The following is a 21,725-nucleotide window of genomic DNA, read 5'->3' as shown; positions in this document are numbered from 1 at the left end:
TTGAAAACTTTCCAAATTTTGTATAATGATTAAATATTATCATCTTAAGTTTTTGGTCTTCTATCTCTTGTTTTATCATCTTTTTAGGATATTTTATTAGTCATAATTTACCATCTTTGCAGGATATCTAATGATTTTATCTTATTATTTTTTAGGATATCTTATTAATCTTAATTTACTATCTTTGTAGGATATCTAAGATCATATCTTATTATGTTCTAGGATATTTTATTAATCATATTTTACTATCTTTGTAGAATATCTAACGACGATGTCTTATTATCTTTTTAGGATATTTTATTAATCCTAACGTATTTTATCTACCACTCTAAAGTGTCATGTTTGGTAATCGGATCTCTAAGGTGGTTGTAATGTATTACCATAAACCCCTATAATCGACGATGTTTGACTAGTGATTACCCCGCCACAACGCTTCATCGGAAGTCAAATAGTGATTAATAAGAAAGTCATTATGTCGTGATTGTGGCTAGCAATCGCAAGTGGGGGTGTCAATGCTCGTATAGATCTGTACATATCTTTCTAGCTTTTGCAAGATCAACGATTACAGGCTTGGGGTAGCCAAATTTAATCAGACTAAGGATAAATATTAACAGATCACTAACGCATTAACCTTAGGTATTTTATCTTTTATTTTTTATCTTTCTTAGTGATTTCCTATAACAGTCATAATATAAACTCCTTTAAATTTATATTTGATAATTATATCTTTTAGATCTGACAGTTATATACTGTGTGTGTGTGTGTGTGTATATATATATATATATATATATATATATATATATATATATATATATACCCTAGTTGTGGTTAATTTGATAACTAGATACTTGGAAAGAGTAACGATTAGGTATAGTGCATATCCTTATGTATGGATATATATCTAGTTATCAAATTAACCACAACTAGGGTATATATATATATATATATATATATATATATATATATATATATATATATATATATATATATTCTCCGTGGTTTCACGAATGATTTCCGGACCAGTGAGAGTACTATCTGGAACTTGGCCTCTAGCTAGCTGCGTATCACCCACCTCAGCCCAGCATAGAGGTGATCTGCACTTGCGGCCGTAAAGGGCTTCAAACGGAGCAGCATTTATGCTAGCGTGATAACTGTTGTTGTAGGAGAACCCGACAAGGGGTAAATGAGTATTCCATGTCTTCCCAAAGTCAATCACGCATGCTCGTAACATATCTTCTAGAGTTTGAATCGTCCTCTCACTTTGTCCATCAGTTTGTGGATGGTAGGTTGTACTCATGTGTAGCCTAGTTCCTAAAGAGTTCTGTAGAGACTACCAGAAACGAGAGGTAAATCTACTATCTCGGTCAGAAATAATAGATATCGGCACACCATGTAGCCTAACTATTTCTCTGATGTAGGTTCTTATTAGATTCTCCGTCTTGTTAGTTTCCTTTATTGGCAAAAAGTGTGGGGATTTGGTTAATCTGTCTACAATTACCCAAATAGTATCATGACCACCCGATGTATTGGGTAACTTAGTTATGAAATCCATCGTAATCCGCTCCCACTTCCATTCAGGGATTTCCGGCTGTTGAAGCAAACCTGAAGGTTTCTGGTATTCTACCTTGACTTTGGCATAAGTAAGAGACTTGCCCACAAAGGTAGCTATTTCGGCCTTCATGTTAGGCCACCAGTATAGTTTCTTAAGGTCCAGATACATCTTGTCTGAACCCGGATGAATGGAGTATCGGGTTTTGTGTGCTTCATTTATAACCATGTCTCTATAACCACCGAACTTTGGTGTCCAGATCCGGTTTATGGAACAATAGACCCCATCTCTTCTGACTTCGAAATTTTTATCCATTCCTCTCAGTGTTTCACCTGCCACATTTTCGGGTTTTAAGACCTCGAGTTGAGCCTCTTTGATCTGCATGGACAGATGTGAATGGATTGTCATGGTCAACGACTTTACTCGGCGTCCTGAGTATTCTTTCCTGCTAAGGGCGTCGGCTACTACATTAGCTTTACCAGGGTGATAATGAATCTCCCATTCGTAATCATTCAGTAGCTCTATCCATCGTCGTTGTCTCATGTTCAGCTCCTTCTGGTCAAAGATATGTTGAAGACTCTTATGGTCTATGAATACAGTGCACTTTGTGCCATATAAATAATGTCTCCAGATCTTCAAAGCAAATATCATTGCTCCCAATTCAAGGTCATGCGTTGTGTAGTTGACCTCATGTGTCTTTAGCTGTCTCAAGGCGTATGATATAACCTTTCCTCGTTGCCTAAGAACACATCCACGTCCTTGATTGGAAGCATCACAGTACACTACAAAGTCCTCTGTCCCTTCCGGTAGAGACAAGATTGGTGCACTGCATAAGGCTTGCTTCTGCGCTTGGAAGGATGTTTCTTGTTTTTCTCCCCAACTAAAAGTTACACCCTTTTGTGTCAGGGTGGTAAGTGGTTTAGCAACTCCGTAGAAATTCTGTATGAATCGGTGATAGTAGCCAGCAAGACCTAAGAATTATCTGATTTTTGTGGGTGGTTTGCGTGCTGACCGGTTCTCAATTGCCTTGATTTTGGAAGGGTCCACGTGTATTCCCTCTTGACTGACCACGTGACCTAGGAGAGTTCGTCGGCTGAGAAATTGGCCGACATGTATGTCTGCGAGATTGTCTCTCGCCATGGGGTTCGAGTCTCTATCGTTTCCGACCGGGATGTCAGGTTTACCTCCCGTTTTTGGCAGAAGTTCCATGAGGAACTGGGTACGCGGCTGCACTTTAGTACAACATTCCATCCGCAGACTGATGGGCAGAGTAAACGGACCATTCAGACCCTTGAGGATATGTTGAGGGCTTGCGTTATTGATTTTGATGGGAGTTGGGATTCCCACCTACCGCTCGCAAAGTTCGCCTACAACAACAGCTATCATTCCAGTATTGGCGCCCCGCCTTTTGAGCTGTTGTATGTTAGGAAGTGTAGAACCCCAGTCTGTTGGGGTGAGATTGGGCACAGGGTGATGGGTCGGGCAGAGGTAGTTCTGCAAACTACCGAAAAGATACAGCAGATTAGACAGCGTTTGCAGACCGCTCAAAGTCGGCAGAAGAGTTATGTCGACAGATGCCGATCTGAGTTGGAGTTTTAGGTGGGTGACATGGTACTTCTGAAGGTCTCACCCTGGAAGGGTGTGATCCGTTTCAGGAAGAGGGGAAAATTGGGTCCCCATTTTGTCGGGCCGTTCAGGATCATTGTCAGGGTTGGCAAGGTGGCTTATAGACTGGAGCTCCCAGAGGAGCTTAGCCGGATTCACAGTACGTTCCATGTTTCGCAATTCCGGAATTGTATCATGGACCAGGAGGCAGTGGTATCGCTGGAGGATATTAAGGTCGATGAGCGCCTAAATTAAGTGGAGAGGCATGTTGTAACGTTCCAAAAATCATGACTTCAAATTTTATTTAAAAAATTACTAAAACAATATTTATATAAACCATATCATAAGTCATAACATAAATTCAGAGTATTAGTTCAAAACATATTCTTGTTATCAGAGTGAAACATCTCAGGCTGACTAATCAATGGTGTGTGCATGCGATCACCCCGAGCTCTTCCCTCCGCTACCAGAAGTACCTGAAACCAAAACTGAAAACCGTAAGCACGAAGCTTAGTGAGTTCCCCAAACTACCACATACCCTGCATAATAACATACTGCAAATATTGGGCCATGCCCGCTACTTTGGGCCTCACCCACTACCTCGGGCCTCGCCCGCTACAACGGCCCGCCGCTCTAGGCGCCGCCTGGCTTCGAGACCCACTCGGATACAAATCTATTTTTATTAGGCCCTGCCTGTCTTTGGGCCCCGCCCGCTAACCACATAATACAAAATGGCATATAATACATAACTGGACATACCCTACTATATTCTTGTTCTAAGCCTCACCTGTCTTGGGCCTTGCCCATGTCCTATTACTAGTGAGTCATGGAACCCCATCCAAGCTCCTGTTGTAAGTGAGATATGGGCCCCTGCCCAAACTCACTCCAATCCTATCTCGATCCTCGCCCCTGCTCTGCTGCTAATGAGATATGGAACACCGTCCATACTCTACTATTGGTGAGATACGAGACCTCTCCCACAATCACCTCCTTACCAGGCACATACATGTATCACACAGACAACAAGTATACTCTATCATGCAAACCATTCCTTGGGCACCCGTCCGACATTGGACCTTGGTCCTGAATATCATACTAGCAAACAGTGCCTAGGGCTAACCCCCGGGTCTTCCTACTCATGACTACATAAGCCGGCATTGTGGTCGTAGACCCATTCACACAAAGGGAAATTCACCTGCATTTTTGAACTTTGTTGATAACCCTCTGGCTGTTGCCGACAATTCTCAGAACCGTTGCTCCACTAGCTCCTCAAGCTATTAATATCAATATAACACTTAGTCCCAAACTGAACTCTAGAAGTCAAACTAGGTCAACTCTGGTCCAAGTCAAAGTCCTGGTCACAGTCAACCTTACAAACTGACTCTACTCACCCAGTCAACCCTTTGACTCGTCGAGTCCTTATACTCTAAAACTCTCATAATGCGACTCAACTCGCCGAGTCACCCCAAGACTCGTCGAGTTCAACGATCTCAGAGTCTCAACCTGTCCAACTCATTGAGTCACCACTCAGCTCACTGATCTGAGCCTTAACCAGAAAGGGTTGGGGGTTCTGTGACCTGACTCGTCGAATCCAAGAACAGACTCGCCGAGTCCACGGCAATCTTCAACAGACTCGCCGAGTTGTTCTTCCAACTCGTCGAGTTCCTGCCCATCTTCATACAACTCGCTGAGTCCACCCATGTTACTCGCCGAGTCGTTTCAGTTCTTAATCCATATAGTGGCTTTTCGAGCCACGCAGGGGCTCCAAACTGTAGATCCACGCTTCTAAGGCACACCCTTCACGTAAAGTTGCAAACTTTACGTGAAACGAAGGAGCTATAAGCTTAAAACACTCTAGGGCTAGGGTTTATGACAAACATGCATCACTAACACACCAAGGGCTGATACTTTATGGGTTTTTGGACCAAGACAAGCCTAGATCTAGAGTAGCAACCTCAGATCGGGGTTTCTAACTTTTAATGGCTCCTTAACATGCCAAAATGGCCCCAAAACATCATCCAAGAAAAGATCTAGAAGCAACAAAGGCAAAGCAACAGATTATTACCTTCAAACTGATGCTCACAACAAAAGGTTGGATCCTCCAGCTCCTTAGTGGCCAAATCCTCCCAATCTTCTTCTTGCAAAAGCCTCAAGCTCACTTCCTTCCTTCTCTCACTCAAATTAGGGCTTGGAATCATCTATAGGAGCTTCTAGCCGACAAGGGGGGCTAAGTAGAGGACATAAGGTCCTTTAAATAGGGTGCAAACCCTAAGATTAGGGCTTTTCTCATCCAGACCAGAATCGCCGAGTCCACTCGCCGACTCGCCGAGTCGGTCACTTACTCTATGCCCCGGATCCCGCTCTGACTCGTCGAGTTCCTCCCTGGACTCGATGACTTGGCTCTTTGACTTAGAGCTTTTCCTTTCTTTTCTTAGTCTTTATGATTCTGGGTGTACAACTCTCCCCCACTTAAACTAAACTTCGCCCTCGAAGTTTCTCTACGGCCAATCGCCCTGCAATCTTCTTTCAACACCCTGCTTGAAAATCTAACACCTGCTGCCTACCTCCGTTGGCCTTCCGCCCGGTCATTCTGACTATCATTAATCCTTGTGGATAATATTCTCGGGTTCACCATAACCCTGACCATCCTGGGAACACAATTTACTCAACTAAAAATCCTTCTGGTACTCCCTGAGTACTTATGTTGGACATCCTAGGGGTTCACCCCCTTTTCCTTGTGCATTTTCTGGCCTTCCCAAGTCAACATTCCATAACCAACTACCTCCCCTATCACTGTGAAGGACCTATCCTTCACCGAATCCATTACTCCCACTACTTCCAGTGCGGGTCACTGCTGTCGATACCTACCAAACACTTCATGCTACTATAACTTAGCGCTGAGCACCCATCCCAGCATATGGATCAGATAATCCTTCGAGTAAAAGATTCATCCCTGTAACAGTTAGACTCAAACGAGAGCTGCGCAACTGGGTCACACCCTTCCCTCTGAGATTATCTAACCCCGCTGTGAGAGGCATATCACTCCTCGGTCAACGAGCTGTCCCGCACCATACCTCTCTATCATCACTTCCCTGCCTCAAAGTTCTGATGCCTCTCATATTCCTTCCGAATGAACCGAGACCACCCTGGTCCCAACTGATCCATCCATAACTGGATTACTGGACTCTTACCGGTTATTGAAACCTCAGCTCAATCGCTCAGCCGCTCTCAACGACTCCCGAAGAAAACTTCGGCTATCTAAACCGCTCTATCTACTCTACAACTCTGGCTCTACTAGTATTAGGATCCTCGATCCCCTATCTTGACCACAAGGTCTCTACCAGGTCCCACCTGTGCTACTATAAACTCAAGGTCCCCGCCCACGGGTCTCATCCGAAACCCTATTACTGAGCAACCCTGCTCTTAGGTCTCACCTATACTGCTACTCACATATGGGCCTCGCCCACGGGTCTCACCCAACTACATCCTAGAGCGGTCTCTCCCAAGGTCTCATCTCTCTAGGGCTATGCAGGCTAGCTCCATATTATTCTCATCAACTACCCATTCCTGATCCCTACCTTGATCACTAGGAGGTAAGGGCCTCACCCAAACTCCGCTAACTAGGAGATACGGGCTTCCGCCCACTCTCCGCTAACTAAGCTGCTAGGGAATGCTACGGCTTACCCATAGTCTTACAACACCTTCCATGCTAACTGACCGCTAGTGAATGCTACGGCTACCCCCGTAGTCTTACAACACTTTCCAAACTAACTGACTGCTAGTGAATGATATCGCTACCCCGTAGTCTTACAACACTTTCCACCACTGACTTGTTGATGGAAAAACGTTACGGCTCTCTCGCCACTCTACCCTGCTCTACATGTTGTCTCTGCCACTGACTACTAACACGAAAGCATCCCATGCTAACCGTTCTCAAGATCCTCATTCCGACTCATTCGAGTCCTACAAGCGATCCTCCAACCTGAATTCCCAACCAGTTACTAACCCTCTCGATTACATAAACTAACTGTGGGGAAGTTTCTCAAACTCTCAACCCTGAACTCCTCAATCCATCAATCGTTGTGCTACTTCCTTTCCTTCTCAGAGGTCGTGTACTCATTCTGGATCTACGTGCTCTTACCCTTGAACACTCAGAGGGTTCTCCCCCACTTTGATCCTACTTATACCTCACTGCTCAATGCTTGAGAAGAATTCCCAATCTTCTCTACTATACCACAATCAATCTGCTGAAAATCCCAAGCTTGCCACAACTAGGGATCCAAGTAATCCATCACTCAATAACACCTTCTTGAATCCAGAGGATCACTACTGAGTTCCACGTAAGCATGCAATAGTTACTCCATCCTAAGTAACTTGATCCAATAGGGCACAACCCCTAACTACCATTTTAATATCCAAGGCATGCAGATGGCATATAACTAAATCACAAGCAAGTCACACCATTCGGAAATACTTATACAGATAGCGATGCAGAACTATAACAATATAATCATGAATAATAAAAAAAATTAACAGAGAAGCGAAAGACACACGCCTGCAACGTCCGGCATTGCTCGCGTCTCCATGGTAGTCATCTGAAAAGCCCTGCCTCCTACCGCAGGCGCCTTAGCTCGGCCCTGACAGCCGTCTGTGATACTCAGAGTTGCAGGGGCGGGTGTTATCACCCGTCCTGTCAGAAGCAAACTAGGACATTGGGCCTTCTTGTGGCCCCGCTGAATGTAGTTAAAACATATCATGTCTGATCCCTATGTGGTGGTAGCAGTACAATCTTTGCTAAAATGACCAGTCCGACCGCACTTGAAGCAGCCCGAATCTCCACCACTACCACTCCTGCATGCACCCTCATGCATCCTGCCGCACCTCCCGCATTGGCCGCGACTCTCGTAATTCCTCAATCTCGAATCTGACCCCTTGGGCCTTTTGCCCGAACCTGTGGCTACCTGAACCTCATCTGGCTTCCTCTTCCGGATCTGTTCCAAATCAATCTCGCTCTCTTGTGTTATCATATCCTCCAATGTTTTGCAGCTGGACCTGCTCACAAACTACCTGATGTCATCCCTCAACATCTCATGATATCGGGCCTTCTTCATCTCCTCATCTGCGATATACTGCGGAACAAGAAGGGCCCTCTCCCTAAACTTGGCGGTGATCTCCGCCACAGTCTCAGTAGTCTGCGTCAAATCCTGAAACTCCTGTGCCAACTACTGCACCTCAATAGTCAGTGAGAACTCAGCCCTGAACCTGGCCGAGAAATCACCCCATGTCATCGCGTCCAACGCGGCATCATCCCCCAAGGCATGACCAATCTCCTCCCACCAATCCCTCGCTCTGTCCTTCAGATAGCAGGAGGCGAGTCTGACCTTGTCCCCTTCAGGACACCGGCTCATATGGAATGCATTGGCAACATCGGCCAACCATCTGCTGCTAGCAATGTGGTCCCTGTCCCCATGATAATCTGGTGCTCCACAAGCCCTGAACTCCCGGAAAGTCAAAGTACGCGCTCCCATCATCGCTATCATCTTTGCCCGAAAGGCTCTCATCCTCTCATCCAAAATCTCCAGTATACCCTCCTTGACCGTGCCAAAGATCACAAAAGTCTGATCAAGTATGATGTGTGTAAACTCCGCTGATACAAACTCTCTCATACGCTCCTCGAGCTACTCGGCCCCGAACCTGATCCTGATCCCTCTCCGGTAGCTGAACCGCCCACTGGTCTCTCACGCAATGTCACCATGCTGAAAACATATCACAATAACTATCAAAATACTCATCACTACTGAGGGATCATACACACACTCTACCAGTTTCCCGGTCTCATCTCGGCCTTTCCCGAATCGAGTACGGATCCTCTTCCTTCAATAGTACGGGCCCATACTACCTTCCATATCTATCCGTACTTTCCTCAAGAACTGCTTCAACTCCACCAGGTCCCTTTTTCTACTACTACTGCTCCTAGCACTATCTCATCCTAGGCTTACCCTAGGGAAACCTCTGACTCCACCCAAACTAGTCCTCAGCTGCTGAAGGCCTCCTTGTGATGCCAATTAGCCATCACCTAAATACCATCACATGTGACGAGGCTCAAATAATCCTTCGACAAAAAGACTCGTCCCTACAACGGTTAGACTCAAATGAGAGCTGCGCAATTGGTCCAAATCCAGCACTCTGAGATTATTCAACCCTAATCACATGTGATGTGACGTATTCACCTAATGGCTAACTCCCATCACTCAGAATCCCACAATGCACAAAGCAAGCAGCATTCAGACAAGGGAAAATCTAATCATAACATACTCAAGCAATCATAATCCCATATCAAGAAGTTGTACTAGCATGCAGCATAATCTCATATACTTAGGCATAACCTAAATAGGCTACCCTACTACTGTCTAACCAGTACTAGCATGCAATTCTCATAAAGATGAAAACACATAAAGCAGGCACATAAGGCATCCTCCTTAGATCCTTAGTCCTAATCTAGCATATTGTTCTACTAACTAATAATCATAACATAAACTTGTATGGGTATTTTGGGGTACTTACTTGAGCTCGGCTGATTGCATGCACCACACCCTTTTCTCTTATCAAAGTTCTTTCATTCTGAATTATTTTCGCTTTTCTAAAACTTTTTTCTGTCTCAAAACTCTTTCTACAAAACTGTCTTTTCATTTTGAAAACTTCTATACCAATTCCTAAGTTTGAGTTCAGACACACCCGAGAGTATGTCTGAATCCCTCAAACCAAGGCTCTAATACCAACTTGTAATGTCCCAAAAATCACGACTAAAAATTTTCTTTAAAACATTACTAAAACCATATTTATATAAACCATATCATAAGTCATAACATAAATTCAAAGTATTAGTTCAAAACATATTCTTATTATCAGAGTGAAACATCCCAGGCTGACTAATCAATGGTGTGTGCCATGCGATCACCCTGAGCTCTTCCCTCCGCTACCGGAAGTACCTGAAACTAAAACTGAAAACCATAAGCATGAAGCTTAGTGAGTTCCCCAACCTACCACATACCCTGCATAATGACATACTGCAGATACTGGGCCATGCCCGCTACTTTGGGCCTCGCACGCTACAACGGCCCCGCCGCTCCAGGCCCCACCTGGCTTCGAGCCCCACTCGGATACATATCTGTTTCTATTAGGCCCCGCCTGTCTCGGGGCCCCGCCCGCTAACCACATAATACAAAATAGCATATAATACATAACTGAACATACCCTACTATATTCCTGTTCTAAGGCCTCTCCTATCTTGGGCCTCGCCCCTGTCCTGTTACTAGTGAGTCATGGAACCCCATCCAAGCTCCTGTTGTAAGTGAGATACGGGCCCCCGCCCAAACTCACTCCAATCCTATCTCGGGCCTCGCCCCTGCTCTGCTGCTAATGAGATATGGAACACCGTCCATACTCTACTATTGGTGAGATACGGGACCTCGCCCACACTCACCTCCCTACCAGGCACATACATGCATCACACAGACAACAAGTATACTCTATCATGCAAACCATTCCTTGGGCACCTGTCCGACATTGGACCTTGGTTCTGAATATCATACTAGAAAACAATGCCTAGGGCTAACCCCCGGGTCTTCCTACTCATGACTACATAGGTCGGCATTGTGGCCGTAGACCCATTCACACAAAGGGAAACTCACCTGCATTGCTGAACTTTGATGATAACCCTCTGGTTGTTGTCAACAATTCTCTGAACCGCTGCTCCACTAACTCCCCGAGCTACTAATATCAATATAACACATAGTCCCAAACTGAACTCTAGAAGTCAACCTAGGACAACTATTGTCCAAGTCAAAGTCCTGGTCACAGTCAACCTTACAGACTGACTCGTCGAGTCCTTATACTCTAAAACTCTCATAATACGACTCAACTCGCCGAGTCACCCCAAGACTCGTCGAGTTCAACGATCTCAGAGTCTCAACCTGTCCAACTCATTGAGTCACCACTCAACTCACTGATCTAAGCCTTAACCAGAAGGGGTTGGGGTTCTGCGATCTGACTCGTCGAGTCCAAGAACAGACTCGCCGAGTCCACGGCAATCTTCAACAGACTCGCCGAGTTGTTCTTCCAACTCGTCGAGTTCCTGCCCATCTTCATACAACTCGCCGAGTCCACCCATGTTACTCGCCGAGTCGTTTCAGTTCTTAATCCATACAGTGGCTTTTCGAGCCATGCAGGGGCTCCAAACTGTAGATCCACTCTTCTAAGGCCCTCCCTTCATGTAAAGTTGCAAACTTTACGTGAAACCAAGGAGCTATAAGCTTAAAACACTCTAGGGCTAGGTTTTATGACAAACATGCATCACCTACACACCAAGGGCTGAGACTTTATGGGTTTTTGGACCAAGACAAGCCTAGATCTAGAGTAGCAACCTCAGATGTGGACTTCTAACGTGAAATGGCTCCTTAACATGCCAAAATGGCCCCAAAACATCATCCAAGAAAAGATCTAGAAGCAACAAAGGCAAAGCAATAGATTGTTACCTTCAAACTGATGCTCACAACATAAGGGTTGGATCCTCCAGCTCCTTAGTGGCCAAATCCTCTAAATCTTCTTCTTGCAAAAGCCTCAAGCTCACTTCCTTCCTTCTCTCACTCAAATTAGGGCTTGGAATCGTCTATAGGAGCTTCTAGCCGACAAGGGGGGCTAAGGAGAGGATATAATGTCCTTTAAATAGGGTGCAAACCCTAAGATTAGGGCTTTTCTCATCCAAACCAGACTCGCCGAGTCCACTTGCCGACTCGCCGAGTCGATCACTTACTCTATGCCCCGGATCCTGCTCTGACTCATCGAGTTCCTCCCTGGACTCGACGACTTGGATCTTTGACTTAGAGCTTTTCCTTTCTTTTCTTGGTCTTTCTGATTCTGGGTGTTACACCTGTTTCCATTTTGGAGAGGAAAAGGAAGATTTTGCGGAACAAAGAAATACCCTTGTTGAAGGTACAGTGGGAACATCGGAGGGGATCCGAGTGGACTTGGGAGCCGGAGGCAGAGATGCGCGAGCACTACCCGACATTGTTTATTCCAGAGGACTTCGAGGGCGAAGTCTAGTTCAAGTGGGGGATAATTGTAATGACTTGATTCTCAGGTATTGATTTAAATAAAAGTTTGTTTGGTTTTAAGTCCTACTCGACGAGTTGGTTCCCTACTCGTCGAGTAGCAGCGAGGTAGGATCGCGTATTTAGTGGTCTACTGACCGAGTCCATGGTTGGAACCCGACGAGTAGGAGCTGGCAGGTGAAACCCTAAATCCTGGGGTTTTTCACCCTATTTAAAGGAACCTCAGCCTCCCTTGGGCCTCTTTACAGTTCTAGAGAGTCCTTGAGAACCCTAATTTGTGATATTCTCTACTTTGGTGTGCTTTTTAGCTTGGAAGAAGGAGTTGAGTGTGGAAAAGTTGAGGGTCAAGGAGCTTTGAGCAAGGAAGCAGTCGAGAATCTGAAGTTTATCTCAGTTTAGCATCTTTTGGAGGTATTCATTCATCACCTTGAGCTTCTTCTAGTAAAACCCCTTTTCTATATTTGAGTTTGGGATCATTTTGGGGCTTTGGTGTTGCATTTCGAGTAAGGAGCCAAGATCTGAAGTTGTAACTTCAGATCTAGGCTCATCTTGGCCATCATTATCGCAAGAACCCAACTTTTAGCATGTTGATGGAGTCCTTTTGCCTAGAACCTTCTCTTTATCTCATTATGGGTCATTTCCTCATTGCATGCACATAAAGTTTGCAACTTTACGAGATAAACATGCCCTAGGAGCTTGGATATGTGGTTTGGAGGCATTGCATGGCCTAATAAGTTTTTGTATGGATGAAGAACTGCATGTACTCGGCGAGTCGCAAGGTTGACTCGGCGAGTCACATGAATATGGTCGTGAACTCGACGAGTTGGATGAACAACTCGACGAGTCTGATGAAGATTACCATAGACTCGACGAGTTGAAGAACAACTCGACGAGTCGGATGAGTTTTCTCTAGGATATGTATGCGTGTGTATCCGTCGATTTGTAAGAAGGAAACTCGACGAGTGACCTTAAAGTTTGATCGAGAATCAGAGGAACTCGACGAGTCACCCCGATGACTCGGCGAATTGGAATGTGCTTCAAGGAACGCGGCGAGTAGCCGAGGGTACTCGGCAAGTTAAGGTCAACATGGACTGTTGACCTTGACTAAGGACTTTGACTTTGAATAGGGATTTATTAGTTGGTTTATGGATTTCCTTGTGAGGATGAGGACTTATGGGCGAATTCGTATTATGGTAATAGGTGGTGGAGCCTTTGGCTAGTGATCCGGGAGTTGAGATTTATCTACCGAGTCGACATCTGCAATGTGAGTTATCCTCACTATATCGATAGGGTCTACGGCACCAAGGCCGGCCCTTTTAGTTGTTATTGTTATGATGTGCTACTTGTGGTTACGATATGTTATATGCGGTTATGATCTGATAGATCGGAATCAGGATAGACAGTACGTTATGCTTTATGATCCTTATGGATTGGTATGTTGGCGGCCTGCTAGGTCGGTGCTTTAGTTATAAGAGAATGCTATGATTGACGATCAGTGAGATAGATATGTTTGATGTCTATATATGCCAGTATGTATTAGTTATGCGCATATGATTATTTGTTCGTTGGTTGGGTTGAGGCGGTCCTGCTTTGTGCTGAAGGCCAACAAACCCTACGAGCGGTCCGGGGAGACTGTAGGCCCATGTGGCGGTCCAGTCATGCTGAAGGCTCGGTATAGATTTAGTCAGACTGTAGACCCTATAAGGAAGTCCAGTTAGGCCGATGGCCAAGTATGCATGTTGATTGGTTGATTACTACTTATATGGTATTGTCAGTGTGGTATTGGTATTTTGGGGGTAGCTCACTAAGCCCTCGGGCTTACAGTTTTTAGTTTATTGTTTCAGGTACTTCAGGAGATCATGGCAAGGCGAAGGCATGACTGTACCGCTCCTCATCCTTATGATATAATTTTGGGACACTCTGATGAATAATTATTTGAAAACATTTTTGTAAACAAATGCTATTTGATTTTATTTATGATTGAAAAAGTTTAAATTTGGCGTAAAATTTATGGATGTTACAACGAAGAGGATGGCCATGCTCCTCTTCACTTCTTGAATAGATAAGAATGTCGTCAATGAAGACTATGACGAATTTGTCCAAGTACGGACGGCACACTCGGTTCATCAAGTCCATGAACACAGCATGTGCATTCGTCAATCCAAAAGGCATCCCTACAAACTCATAATGACCGTAACGAGTCCTGAAAGCTGTTTTAGGAACATCATCTTCCAGAATTTGTAACTGGTGATACATGGATCTTAAGTCTATCTTCAAGAAGTAGCTCGCACCTTGAAGTTGGTCGAACAGATCATCAATACGAGGCAGAGGATAACAGTTCTTAACGGTAAGTTTTTTCAGCTTGCGGTAGTCTATGCACATACAGAATGTCCCGTCCTTCATCTTCACAAACAAGACCGGTGTTCCCCATGGCGAGAAACTTGGTCTTATGAAACCTTTGCTAAGGATTTCGTTCAGTTGACTGTACAATTCCTGCATTTCTGAAGGTGCAAGACGATATGGGGATTTTGCTACAGGGGTAGCCCCAGGGATTAAGTCGATTTCGAATTTGACTTGTCGTCCGGGTGGCACTCTTAGGAGATCATCGAGAAATATATTAGGCAAATTGCAGACCTCGAGAATGCTCGTGATGTCTTTCAATTCTTGCTTTTTGTCTACCATGTGAGCTAAGAAAGCACAAAACTCTTTGTGAAGATACTTTTGTGCCTTGATACAAGAAATGATCCGGCTTGTTCCAGGTTTGTCGCATAGATGATAAGGACCTCGTTATTTGGCAAGTTGAGGAAAATGGCTCGTTCGTAATATAGGATGTCAGCATGATTAGAACATAACCAGTCCATACCGATAATGATATCGAAACTTTTGATAGAGACCGGCATAAGGTCTATCGGGAAAGAAAAGTTATTCAGGGTAAGGGTACATCCTATGTATATGTTGTTAGTGTATTCAATTTTCCCATTGGCCATTTCTACTGTGAAGGTTTCATTTAGAGATTGGGAGTTTTGTTTTAGTAGGTGCTCAAATTTATGAATCACGAAGCTTCTCTCAGCACCACAATCAAATAAGATGCATTCATAAGTATTATTGAGAAGAAACGTACCCATGACCGTTGTAGGGTCTGCCACGGCCTCTTCGTGACCAATTGCCAATATCCTCCCAACTCCACCGACATTTACAGCTTTTGGACAATCTCGTTTGAAATGTCTAACTTCTCCACATCCATAACATGCTTGACCTACTCCAGTGGAAGGCACTTGGTTAAGTGGTTGGGGTGGTGATTTACATAATCAGGCAGTATTCCCTTTCTTTTTGTAGTTTCGAAACTGCGTTTCCCGGCAATTTCTGTTGTGAAAATTGCATTTGTTGCATTTTGTGAGATTACCAGCATAAGGCTTAGCTGGTGCAGGGTTAGCAGGAACAGCAGCATGGACTGCCACTAACTGTTGTTTCTTTGAAGTTTCCTGAGAAGATTTTCGCTTTCTCTTATTCCATCCTTTCTTGTTGTTGTTGTTGTTGTTTCCCTTGGGTTGTTCTGGGGTAGCGACCACTAAGTTTTGACGGGCTTCGTGGTTAATAAGGGACTGTGCTAGCTCTTTTGCACTGTCAAAGGTAACAGGCCTAGAGGCGATAACACTACTTTGAATCTGAGGTGATAGCCCCTAGATATATCTTTCAATCTTTTTGCTCTCCAGAGCAACCATTTCTGGACATAGGATTGCTAAGTCACAGAATCGATTTATGTAGGTTGTTATGTATGAACCAACCATAGTAAGACCCCACAGCTCTTGCTCGAGCTTCTGAATTTCACCTTGCAGACAGTATTCTCGCATCATCATTGTCTTCAAGTTCTCCCAACTTATCGAGTTAGCTACTACTAGTGACAGGGCCTTAACATGGTCGTTCCACCAGGATAGGGCTCTATCAACAAAGGTACAAGCAGCAAATTTAACCTTGCTACCTTCTAGGCAGGAGCAGATTTTGAAACTGCTTCTGTCTTCTCAATCCATTGCTTTAGCATCATAACTCCCCCAGTCCCATTGAAGGACCTAGGTTTGGCGTTAGTAAAGTCTTTATAGGTACACTCCCGATGGTGCCCGTGACTCTCACCCTAATTGGAGGGGTGTGCTCCACTCCCTGATCCACTTGCAACAGTGGTGTTTATATGGGACATAGCAGCTGCGACAGTTGTGGTGACTGCCGCCTGAAATGTGGTAGTGTCGAATTAAGTTGATGGTGGCAGAGGTGGTATTGGCACTTCATTAACAAGAACACGTCTTGGGTTTCTCCGAGGAGGCATCTTTTACTATATGAATTAAAAGATGAAACGATTCTAAGATATCAAGAATAAATATGAATTTGATATCTCAAAGCTAAAATACTTAGTTCAATATGGATCTTATATTCAAGTTACCATACGATAAAATTATGAATTACGGTTAATAGACAATGAAGTAAAACGTAATTCAAATACTTCCATATATATTATGTATTGGATTTGTTCGGAAAATTGGACCTTCCTAAAGGTCCTACATACACAAAGTTATTAAACATAATACATTTAGCCGAAAACCTAATTTTATAACAAAATTGGAATTAGTGCGAAGACTACTTGCAACGTGCACTGTGTCGAGTACTAGACTCCACTCCCTGGTGTTCGGCTCCCATTTGTCGCCTTTTCCAGGGTAGATTGACGATCCTGTAACTCTCTTATTTCAGTTAGGTCTGCATTTAATTGGGTTTGTAGTGTTTCGGTGTAGGCTCAAGTGTCATCATGAATTCCGTCTAAACGACGAATATCTGCAGAGTTGATTTGTGTTGTCGCATTGACCTCAAGGATCCAATTTATTAAGACTCTCGCCTGATCAGATTGGCGAGCTATACGATGTACAATGACAGGAAAAGCCCTGTTGGCTGAGCCTCCGTTACTGAGATTGTAGAAATATCGGCACATTCCATAGGGTGGGCGTTGGCCTTGCTGTCAGCTCCAGTGGTATATGTGATCTGCCCAAACTGGCGTCGGTCCTTGATATCCTTGTCTAGCTGCGGGAGGTGGAATGGCTAATGGGGGGTTGTATACTATAGATTCTGTATCAGTACCCTTTGAATCTTCATCTTCATCCTCTTCCATCGGTTCCCCTTCTTCTTCTTCTTCCTCTTCCAGGTCCTCTTTCGGGTCCTCTACTATCCATCCTTCGTTACCTTGGTTTGGAAAGTACGGGTCTCCGGGAATGTTAAATCAAGCCACTGTTATCTAAGCGAGAATAAGAAATATCTATTATAATTAGTACAGGTAATACACAAATAAAAGTTTCTACAAGGGAAACTTACAGTTAACCAAATAATGAATTCTTTATGGCACTTCTATAACTACAAAGTGTATACTAATTATATATAACTTGGATATTTTCGACTTTCGATTAAATGATCCTACTCCAAATCCACAACCAAACAAGGAACATGAAATGAAGCTAGATAACATATTATAAGTCTATTTAATTATATATAACTGCATTATACATTTAATATTTATAGTTCTACAGACAATGGTTCTTTTGTTTTCACATAATTGTTATTAGTATATAGTGCCTAAAATACTCCTATAGCATTTTAAATTTGTGTTCTTCTCTAAAGTTTCTTTTGTACTTGTAGTTGGTAAGTTTTAGACATGTCGCAACACCACCATCACTCCCAAACACATGTTGGTCGTATCTCAAACCAATATAGTTGATCTGGCTATATTAATCCGAGATATGATTACATAACTGCCCAGGTTTGACTGTAATGTCCGACATCCAAATACTTTTAAGTTTTTATGACTATGAAACCGTTCTTGTAGGTATGAGTGTTAGTATACTTCTTGTAAAAATACTTAAATTTTTAAAAGTATACTTGTAGTCAGAGCTCTTAGCCCCAAATGTATTTATAGTTTTATTTCTTTTATGAATTGATATATTGAGTTCACTATAAACAATGCTCTGATACCAATCTGTCACACCCCCAAACCAGACGGTAGAAACGTCCGGGGGTGGATGACTTCATTTGTAATATCACAACACATGCATCATAGTAATCAAAGTACAAACAACCATTGTATTTAAAAAGTATAAATATTTACATGTGTCAAATCATTGTATGTTGACACCAAAATAGTTGATACAAAATATAGAAGACATGACTCAAAATAGCTCCGTCTTCTCAAAAGCTCATGGAGTACCTGTTTATTGATTCCCTAAGAATACAAGTAATTTGAAAAGCGGGTATCAACATAAAGTTGAGTGAGTGCATAAGTATTCATGTTTGAAAGCTTGTTTTCTGTTATGTAAAACCATTCCAGAAAATCCTATATTTTCTGTTGTATATGAAAAGTAGTTTTAATCCCATAAAAAAACCATTAAGTTTGTAAATTAGTATTCTGTATTTGTATTCCTTTGTAAAACTTGTAAAAGTGAGTGTGCTTGGCTCCACCAGCTGTTATCATAAACTGTAATGTAATATTGTAAGTTGTATCTTTGTAAAACTACTACTTTGAAATGTGCTCATGTTTAATTGACTTATACACTAATCGTTTCGTTAATATCTTTTTACTGAGTTATTATAACCATACTAGACTAGATGGCCTGACACAAACGCATTGAAGGCATTTAAATTTTTTTGATAACAATTGTCACTCATAGGCGTGTATGCCTGACTGTAGCTAGCAGCCCGAGTGCGGGGTTGTCAATCCCATATAGATCTATACACAACTAGTTTCGATCCCCGACTGGAGATTCTGGTTATAATATCATGACTTTAACTATATTGTTTAACTGAGTTAAACAACCTGAATACATTGACTCATAAAAAAGCACATAGACATTACGTGTATAATAGTAATGAAAATCCAATCATTTTGAAATGATTGATAGTACTTTTCTTGTTTAGTATACTTGAAATGTATTGAAATTGGTTCATACTTGTGTAGTTTTGAACTCAACCCTATTTTATTGTAAAACATGTACTCATGTATATTTGACTCATGCATTAGTATTCTTGTATCATAAATTACACTTATTATAATTTATATGTATGTTCTAAATTAATACTAACTGTCCATGAATGCAACCCCTTGCTCAACAATTTACAAAGGGTATTGAAACTGAATAAAATAACCTTTATATTTATATACATATACAATTATATATAACTAAAATTTAAACGACATTCAGACAAATAACCGATGCCCTAAATCCACATCTAAACAAGGAAAAGGAGATAAAGCGAGTTATCAGTCCTAAGCCTTTTAAATCTTATATATATATATATATATATATATATATATATATATATATATATATATATATACATACATATATATATATATATATGATTTTTTGGGGAAAAATATAAGTTTATATAAAAGAGTTTAATATTTTTGAAATACTTTTGATAACTTGATGTCATTTTATCACAATTTGAAATCATTTGTTTGTAACACAAAATTCTTGTGTTAAACTTGTATTCCCCCCCCCCCCCCCCTTAAAACTGTAAAAGCTATGAAAATACGGGGGTATGAACTCACTTGGTAAAAGTGATGATTTGATGAAAGACTAGGCTTTACGCGGGCATCACTTCAATTGGAGAGAGGTTAGCTTTTCAAGAATTTCAGGGGTTCGGGCTTGCGCCGAAGTTTGGATACGTTACTGGGGCGTCGGGGTAGTCTCGAGGGGCTTAAAAGTGAGTAATATAGGAGAGAGGTTTGGATACGTACACGGGGCGTACACTCGTACGCAGGGCGTAGCGTACGTGCCCGGTCTATTTCCTACACGTCGAAGCTAGTTTGCATGCATGGCTCGCATGCAACGAGAGGGTGCCAGAGCATCGACGTGGCTGAGTTCGGACCTTGCTTCGGAGTACGCTGGGCGTACTACTTGAACGCAGGGCGTACTCCTCTGGGGTAGCCTCAAATTTCGTGCCTCAATCTTCTAAAATTCATATCTTTAACATACGAATTCCGATTTTTACGTTCTTTTTATCCACATGTAGGTGGGATTATGCTCTACAACTTTTGTTTAGACTCTGTTGGCTAATTTTGAATTTATTTTTAATGTTATATTTTTAACAGGCCGGGACAGGAAAAATCCATTAAAAATTCATAACTTCTTCATTCGACGTCCGTTTTCATCTGTCTTTTTATCGTTATGTTACTATTAATGAGATCTTCGATTCTCATTTAGGTTGTGTTGTCTAAAAATCGCTCTACCTTTAAACAGACTTTTGGGCTATGTACTGCTATGTCGAATCTTAGAAAAATCATAACTTCCTCATACGAAGTCAGATTTGAATGTTCGTTTTAAGGAAATTCACAGTTTAACGAATCCTACGACCTTCATTTAGATTGTTAAGGTTAAAAATTACTTTACTGAAATTTCACTTTTCACACTTAACAGTGTTTTACTGGTTTTGTCGCGGATTTTCGATTGGTCATAACTTCTTCGTTATAACTCGGTTTTAGTGTTCTTTATATTTTTGGAAACCTTGATAAAAGCTCTACCACTTTATTCATCCCAATTAAGATTATTTAATACTTCAGTTTTGAGGGTCGATTATGTAAATACACATAGTATACAAAAATTTCTCTTTATTTTAAAAGAATTACAATTTACATAGATTCAAAATGTCAGGTTGTTACACTACTCAGTCCCTTACCAATGTGAGTTACAAAATCCTGAGTACTCCCTGATCGGCCCCTTACTGACCCGAGCAGTGCTGTAAAACTCGATCAACTCGGTGATTAATATGTATAATATACTTAATGAGTTATTATTTAACACATACGCATGTGATTATTACTACATATATATCTTAAATTTTCAGTAATTATTCACGAAGTGAAACCATTATATGTTTTTCAGTTTTTGTGTATTCACTTGTATTTAATTTTGTTATATATTTTAATCAGCTTATGATTTTAACTTATGATTTTGACATATATAATTTCCCTAAAAATATTTTTATATGAATTATCAAATCCGAGTACTCCCCGATCGACCCCTTACTGACCTGAGCAGTATTGTAAAAGTCGATCAACTCGGTGATTAATATGTATAATATACTTAATGAGTTATTATTTAACACATACACATGTGATTATTACTATATATATCTTAAATTTTCAGTAATTATTCACGAAGTGAGACCATTATGTGTTTTTCAGTCTTTGTGTATTCACTTGTATTTAATTTTGTTATAGAGTAAATTACACGAATGGTCCCTATGGTTTGGGGTAATTTGCGCGCTTGGTCCCTAACTTATTTTTTTAACTCGGAAGGTCCCTATTGTTTGTTTTTGTTACGGACTTGGTCCCTACTATTTGTTTTTGTTATGCGTTTGGTCCCTATATTACTTTAAAAAAAATATATTTAAATAGGAAAAAATGGTGGGGTAGGTAAGGTGAGGTGAGG

This window comes from Lactuca serriola, chromosome 8, assembly GCF_051521515.1.
Source record: "Lactuca serriola cultivar US96UC23 chromosome 8, Lser_US96UC23_V15, whole genome shotgun sequence".
In the NCBI taxonomy this organism is placed as follows: Eukaryota; Viridiplantae; Streptophyta; class Magnoliopsida; order Asterales; family Asteraceae; genus Lactuca; species Lactuca serriola.
Note: the sequence above shows the minus strand (reverse complement) of the source record.